This window comes from Tamandua tetradactyla, chromosome 9 (assembly GCF_023851605.1).
Source record: "Tamandua tetradactyla isolate mTamTet1 chromosome 9, mTamTet1.pri, whole genome shotgun sequence".
NCBI lineage: Eukaryota > Metazoa > Chordata > Mammalia > Pilosa > Myrmecophagidae > Tamandua > Tamandua tetradactyla.
Window position 1 is genome coordinate 43,561,515 of NC_135335.1, and position 8,485 is coordinate 43,569,999.

Sequence of the window (8,485 nt, forward strand, 5' to 3'; positions counted from 1 at the left end):
ATCCCTAGCTGCCAGTTCAGAATTCAGTGCTGAATATACTATGAAACTAAGATAATTTAGGCAGACCCTGAAAAGGTGAGAAAACAGCATTTCTTTCTCTTTTCTTTTAGCTGGCTTTTGTAGAGACAGTGGTTTCTCTTGCTGCAATCAAATCAGTAAGTCAATAAGTACAATCAGCCCAACAGTTTGAGTAAACTTTTCATAAAATTGAACAATTGACTGTATGTTCCTAAATTACCTATTACGTGATATATTATATAGACAGGCTTGGAGTAAGGGAGGAAGGAAAAGAAGGAACTAAGGAATGAAGAAACAAAGGAAATCAGTTGGTCAGGGAAGGTCAAACAAGTAAGAGACGACAATTAGTTTGCGGTTGTTCTGTTTTTATTTACTACCAAGTACACACATGAAGTAATATTGCAAATTTTAGGACAAAATTGACGCAATTTATTCAAGCTCACGAAAATGAGGGCCAATTATCAAATCATAGGCTTGTCACATTCAAATTCATTCCTACAACCTACCAGTCCCCACCTGAACAGCCTTTGACTCTTTCTAGGACTTCATCTTGTCCCGTTCCTCCCTTGGTTCATGCTCCATGGGCATCTCTATTCCTCAAGGGGAATAGGGCCGGCACTCATAGTTCACTCCACTCGGTGCATATGAATGAGTCCTCCTCATCATTTTTGCTCTTAAAGGTTGTCTGAGAGATGGAAGATTCTTGATAAAGTCCCTGCTCCCCCTTCCTCAATCACTCTCCCAGGGCCTGCTTCATGGTTTTGTGACCCATGCAATTGCTCTTAGTTTAAGATTCTGCTATTGCAGGGCTATTGCCACTTGAAATTCTCGGTAATTTTTTTTAACAAGGGGCCTTTCCTTTTCAGTTTGCACTGTGCTCTGCAAATTATGTAGCCAGTTCTGCTCATTCTACATAATCATATTCTTTTGGTCTGTGGACTGCTTATAATTGAATGAAATTATATCGCTCGTTATTTTTTGCCTCACTCTACTAAAATATAAATTCCAAAAGAGCAGAGATCTTATCTATATATAGAACAGGCATAGAAAAACTAGTTGTTAAATGAAGTAATTATCAAGAACAATTCTCTCTAATGTGTATGTAGAGTATCCTCCAAATCCCCTACCACCTTAGAAACAAAAAAGGCAAAGACTATGCAGAGGAATTGCTATTGGTAAGTGCTAGAGTATTCAACAGATCTCCCATTGTTGGGCAACTAGTAAATTTAGTACAAGATCACCTAAGCTCTCTCAAGAGCAAATAGGCAACCAAGCAAAGACCCTGGTCAGCAGGCTCTGTCTGACCAGGCTGTCTCTACAATTAGCAGAACTAGGACACATGTGGTACTGAAAACTTAGATAATGAATATTCAAGGAAAATTAGCCTGGCGCTTTCTCGGGTCTTAGAGATATTAGAGTGTGCTAGTGGGTTTGAAGAGTACAATTAAGTGAGAATAATCAAAAGTAAGTTATTCAGTTCCAAAAACTAAAAGAGGGGAAACAATGGCTCAATCAGTAAAAAAAAAAAAACAAAAAAACAGTTCTTTGATTTATTAATGTGGGAGGAAAGCTAATTCTCAAATAAAAAAGTAACTCTACTCCTTACTGTATGCCATAATAACTATGTATAATATAGTTAACAACTATTCTTAGTCTACACAGTAATTGTGCAGTCTTATATTCTGCTTATTAAATACATTTGCCAGCACCAAAATTAATGACTACATAACCTAGCTCATAAAATATGAAGTTAAAATAATTTATACTTATTTTTTTCAAGAACTGCCTACTTTTTTTCCCTTTTGTTTAAGACTTATGATTGGGTCTTCAATTGCAGACCAGAATAAGTACCTGTGGCTAAATTATACCCTGACTAATTTAACTATGTTTGCTTCATATGAATGTGTATGCAAGAATTACATTAATTAACCATAGAGGTTTTTTGTGTTTTTTTTTTCAACTCACCCAATTGACATTTCCTGTAGGAAACAGAATGAAAGAAGAGTAAAAAGAATAGTAACAGCTGGCTAGTGTGGGCCTCCTTGTTTGTCTACTCCCAGCAGGAAACCTCAGGCTCCAAGGCAGGAAAGGAAAGAATTCACAGGAGTGACAGGAAAACTCTGCTCAGCAAAGTGGCTGATATTCAACAGAGCCCAAGATGCTCGGGTCTTGTGCATGGGTCTATAAACTACCATCTGGAAATGCTCTACTCACAGGGAGTTTTCTACAATTGCAGTGAATACCAGGTACATTATAAGCACTTAATATATGTTTGGAGAGATGGATAGATAGAATTATGAAGAAGAACTCGATGCCAACAAAACATCAAGAACTTGCCATTCAAAGGATATAATTTGGATTTTTTTAATAACAACAATAACATATATAGTGAAAACTAAGATTAAGATGGGGAGAGTCAATTGCACACTTACATGCAAGGGGGTAGGGAAAATATTCTATCTTAGGCTCTCACATTACATATGGAGGAGTAAAATATTAAATTTAAGTACACTTTAAGATATTACAGATAAGTATTATTTAAAGTATTATGATACCTTAGACAAAAAGTCTATAAACAGCCCAGAGTTGTATATTGCTTTGTTAACTTAGTCTGATGATCTTTGTCTTTTTATTGGAGAGTTTAATTTAATTACAGGTTATGTCTTCAGTATTATGTTTGGATTGAGGTCTACTCTCTAGCTATTTGTTTTTTATTGATCTCAACTTTTTTATTTAACTTTTTCTTCCTGACTAAATTAAGAGTAATAACATACCTTGAAGAAATTGCACTTGTGGACCAGAGTGACAGTCCTTGCCCAAGAGTTTCCAGACTGCTGTACACATTTTGGGCTTGCCTAGCTAGCCCCCACTATCACATAAGCCAACACCCTTGCAATAAATTAATCAAACTATCTATCTACCAACTTATCTATTTATCTATCTACCTATTCATTTGTCCATCCACGCTTCAATCCATCTATCCACCCATCCATGTATCCAAGCATCCACTCACTGTGCTAGCTCTGCTTCTCTGGTAGAACCCTGAATGATACACACAGGTTGCTTGAAAGTCAACAGATGGGAAAGATCTATCAGACAAACACTAATAACAGGAAGTCCAGTTCAGCTAATTAACATGAGACAAAGTAGACTTCAAGACAAAGAGTACTGGCAAAGATAAAGAGTTTATCTCATAATGACAAAAGATTGAATTCATCGGGAAGATATAGCAATACTAAATGCATATGCATTTAATAATATAGCTTCAAATTCAGGAGACAAAATTGCTAGAACTAGTAGGAAAAACATATAAATTGTCAACTAAAGAACTTGCAATTTTAATAAGGATATAGAGCATAGGTTCAAAACAATATACCAAATCATTTTAATTGATGTTGTAGGACACAATATCTAAAAACTTCAGAATATAAATTCTAGTCAAGTGCAAATGAAACTTTCACCCAAAGCAGGCCTCTATAAGTTTCAATTAAATGAAAGCAGACAGAACATGCTTTCTTACAAAATAGAATTCAACTAAACCAAAACCAAGATGATAAGTATAAAATAATCAAATAAAAAAATTAAGTGGCACACTTCTTAAAAAGCTCATAAATCAATTAAAAATATTACTATAAACGTATAACGTATTTTAATCTGAAAATATATAACAATCCAAAATTATAACAAGTTCTGGTTTTTGCTTTGGATACAGAAACCACAAAAGGATATTGCTCCCATCCTAATAAAAAGAAAATTGTAATAATTTTATTACAATTGCAATAATTGCAATAATTTTATAAAATTGTAATAATTCTCAAACCCTTTAGAGAACTAAGGTCATAAGGAAAACATGTGAACTGAATTCTAAAAAGTGGCAAATCTAAGGAAAGATGGGCCCCACCAACTGGTTCACATTCAGAAGAACATAGGAGCAAAATGCAGCCACCATAAAAGTGGGCAACAAGAAAACAGCTACAATTTTAATAACAAAAATGACCAATTCTCCCTATTTGCTCACGATATAATTTTTTAAATGTAGAAACTCCCAAGGACTCTGTAGACAACTAGTAGAACTTAAAAGTGATTTTGGTAACATTGCAGGATACAAAACTAATATAAAATAATCAATTGCATGCTTATATGCTAGTATAATGGAAAAAAAGAATTGTCTAAGTTACATTTACATTAGTTCCAAAACCCATAAAATGTCTGCAAACAGATCTAGCAAAAACAGCCCTACTAAAAACCTCAAAATATTTCTGAGAGAAATTTTTAAAGAGCTAAGTAAATTATAGAAATACCAAGGTCATAGAATGGAATACAATATTATTAAAAGAGAAAGTCTCTTAAAAATTGATCTACCATCCTGCAATCCCATTGCTAAGTATCTATTCAGAGTACATGAGAGCAGGTACGCAGATATTTGCACACCTATGTTTATAGCAGGATTATTTACAATTGCCAAGGGATGGAAACACCCCAAATGTCCCTCAAGAAACTAGTGGCTAAAGAAGCTGTAGTATAATAATGAAGGAATATTATACAGCTGTAAGACAGAATAAAGTCATGAAGCATGAAACAACATAGATGTATCTTGAAGATATTATGCTGAGTGAAATTAGCCAGAAACAAAAGGACGAATACTGTATGGTCTCACTGACATGAACTAACATTAATGAGTGAACTTGGAGAATTTCAGTTAAGAACACTGGTTATCAGGAGATAGAAATAGGGTAGAGAGTGGGTAATTGGCGCTGAAGGGATAAAAATTGGGCAACAGGACTGACTGTAAAAATTCAGAAATGGATAGCAGTACTACCTGATTGTAGCACAATAAAGTAAGTACACTGAGTGAGGCTGAATGTGAGAATGATAAAGGGAAAAGGGCTGGGGGCATGTATGAAACCAGAGGAAAGATAGACGAGAGAGACTGAGATGGTATAATTTAGTAATGCCTAGAGTGTCCCATGATAGTGATTAAATGTACAAATTAAAAGCTTTTGCATGAGGAAGAACAAAGGAATGCCAGTATTACAGGGTGTTGAAAGTAGATGGTCATTCATATTTTAGAACTTCAACTTTTGTGTGAAACTAAAAGGAGAAATGTTTATTTGGTGCTAAATTTATATTTTGACTAGTGCCTTTCCTAATTTAACTTGTATGGCCAGTTTAATTAAATACATGGAAACTTGAATAGAATAGGGCATGAGATTTTGTTGGTTTGTCCAGGTTAGTGTGATGCCCCAATAAATCCCATAGTGATTTGAACAGTGAATAAAAAAGTATCTACAAGTCCCCTTGGAAGAATGGGGAGAAGGGAAAAAATTCAACTTCCCCATTTGGAAAATACCTTATATTCTCACAAGCAGTGTGGACACCCAAATCAATAGGCTGAGCCCTCAATCTTGGGGGTTGCCCCTATGAAACTTATCCCTGAAAATGATAGGCTAAGCCTACTTAAAACTAGGCCTAAGAGTTACCCCCAGAGAACCTCTTTTGTTGCTCAGGTGTAGCTTCTCTCTCTCTCACTAAGCCAGCAGGGCAAGCAAGCTCACTACATTCCCCACTCTACTTGGGACCTGACTCCCAGGGGTGCAAACCTCCCTGGCAACAAGGGGTAGAAATCCTGGGATGAGCTGGGACTTGGTATTAAGGGATTGAGAAAACCTTCTTGACCAAAGAGGGGAAGAAAGAAATGAGACATAATAAAGTGTCAGTGGCTGAGAGATTTCAAACAGAGTCGAGAGGTTACCCTGGAGGTTATTCTTATGCATTATATAGATGACCCCTTTTTAGTTTATGATGTCTTAGAATGGCTAGAGGGAAGTATCTAAAACTGTAGAGCTGCATTCCAGGAGCCATGTTTCTTGAAGATGATTGTATAATGATATAGCTTTTGCAATGTGACTGTGTGATTGTGAAACCTTATGTCTGATGCTCCTTTTATCTATGTTATGGACAGATGAGTAAAAAAATATGGATAAAAATAAATAATAGGGTGTACAAAGATTAAATTAAATTGAGTAGATTGAAATAAATGAGAGGTAGGAATAGGGGTTATGATATGCCTGAGTTTTTCTTTTTTCTTTCTTTTGCTGGAGAGATGCAAATATTCAAAAGAATGATCATGGTGATGAAGACACAACTATGTGATGACAATGTATGCCATTGATTGTATACCATGTGTAGAATGTTTGTATGCTTGTTTGTTGTTTGTTGTTTACAATAAAATATTTTTAATTGATCTACTAGTTCAGTGTAATTCCAATGAAAAATTCTAACAGTTTTTTTTTAGAAATTAATAAACTGACATACATACATGTGGAAATGTACTAGATTTAATATAACCAAAGCTACTTAAAAATATAAAATAAAAAAGAACAACATTGATTGACTTCCTCAGATTACAAGGCAATTTCTAGCTACAGTAACCAAGACAATTTAGTGACAGTGAAAAGATAGAAATAGATTAATGGAACACAAGAGAGCCCAGAAATAGGCCTATACATGTATGGCAATTAATTTTTGACAAATGTGCCAAGGCAATTCAATAGGGAAAGGAAAATTTTCTAAACAAATTATGCTAGATCAAGTTAATATGCAAATAGAAGAAAATAGGTCTTTGCCTCATAGCATATAAAAATTAACTCAAAATGATCAATGACCTAAATGTAAAACTGAACATGATAAAGCTTCTATAATAAACATAGAGAAACAAATATTTTTCAACTATAGAGTTGGAAAAGTTTTCTTACAATGAACATAAAATCATGAAACATTTTTTAAAAACTGAGAAATTGGGTTTCATCAAAATTTAAAACTTTTCCCTTCAAAAACCAGCATTTAGGGAAAAAAGATACAGACTGGGAGAAGATATTCACAACACATATAACAGACAAATGATTTCTATTAAGAATATATAAAACGCCCTGACAACTCAAAAATAAGGCAAACCAATAAAAGAGAGAAAAAAAATTGAAATGACACTTCACCATACGTGCATGAGAGAGAGAAAGGTGTTAGAGAGGAATGGGGGAGAGAGAGAGAAATGAATTAATGGAATCATCAATAAGTAGATGAAAAGATTCTACATCATTAGTCATCAGGGAAATACAGCATAGCAGTTTCTTAAAAATAAAAAAAAATAGTACAGCTACCATAGCAAATAGCCATTCTACCTTCCAGTAATCCCTCAGGAGAAATGAAAATATATGCCCAGACAAAAACTGTTCATAAATATTCATAGTGGCTTTATTTACAATAACTAAAACTTGGAAACACTCCAAACATCCATCAACAGACAAATGTATAAACAAATTGTAGTGTATGCATACAAATGATACTCGGCAGTAAACATGAATGAATTATTGATACATGTAACATAATGGATGAATCAAAATTATTTATTATGCAGAATGAGAAAAGCAGACCAAAAAATGAATACAAACTTTATGAATCTCTCTGTATATAGATTCTAGAACATTTAAAAAAACTACAGCAGCAGAAAGCAATTATAAGAGGAAAAGGGAAAGAGGAGACTTTTGAGAGTGATGGAAATGTTCGCTATCTTGATTGCGATTGTGGTTTCATGGGTGTATACTTTTGTCACAACTCATCAAATGTACTCTTTAAGTACACCATTTACAATGGAACACTATCAAATGGTACACATAAATATTTGCAATTTAGTTTGTCAAGTATTCCTTAAAAAGCTAAATTTTTTTTTCTAAAATGAAAGTGTAATTCAACATCTTTTCTTTAATAAAAAATGATTAGCAAACTAGGCATAGAAACTCCTTCAATCTAGAAATAGATATCTACAAAAACACCCAACAAACACTCCATTCAATGGTAAAATATCAATTGCTTTCTCCCTAAGGTCAGGAATCAGACAAGAATATCTACTCAAGCCATTTCTATACATCATTATATTGGAGGTCTTAGCTAGTGCATTAGAGTAAGAAAAGTAAATTAAAAGCATATGTATTGGAAAGAAATAATTAAATTCCTTTCCTTTTTAATTGCAGGAGACAGAACTCTGTATGTAAAAAGAGGAAGAATACAAATTGCTAGAACTAACAACTGAATATAGCAAAGTCACTGGATACCAAGTCCTAACATAATAATCAGTTTTTCTATAATCCAACAACCAATATTTAGAAAATAAAATTAAAATAACACCATTTGCAATAGCAATAAACATGCTAAAACTCTTAGGAATCAATTTAACATACTGTTTAATGGCATTTATTTGAGTTTCAGTAATAGGCAAAATTTTTATTGGGATGGAAATCATAAGGATGGTGGTGAATGAATGAGTTAGTGATACATGTGACAACACTGGTGAATTTCAAAATTATAGAGAAGTTAGACGAAAAGGAATACATACTCTATGACTCTGTTTATACAGAATTCTAGAAGTCTAAGCTAATCTATGGTAGCAAAGAGCCACTATAAGGGGAAGGGG

The 8,485-nt window shown here is 34.0% G+C and overlaps 1 long non-coding RNA gene across 10 annotated transcripts in view; it reads left to right on the plus strand.

The window, feature by feature from the left end:
• Positions 1–8,242, plus strand: part of LOC143646075 (uncharacterized) — a 36,638-nt gene extending 28,396 nt beyond the window's left edge. For 6 of the 10 annotated variants that reach the window (XR_013157257.1, XR_013157256.1, XR_013157259.1 and 3 more), the window contains 2 exons: positions 2,079–2,264; positions 8,046–8,242. This is a non-coding gene — a long non-coding RNA (uncharacterized LOC143646075). The remainder of the gene's footprint in view (positions 1–2,078; positions 2,265–8,045) is intronic. The other 4 variants (XR_013157258.1, XR_013157263.1, XR_013157262.1 and 1 more) reach the window with 1 other exon arrangement.
• Positions 8,243–8,485: the final 243 nt, after the last annotated feature.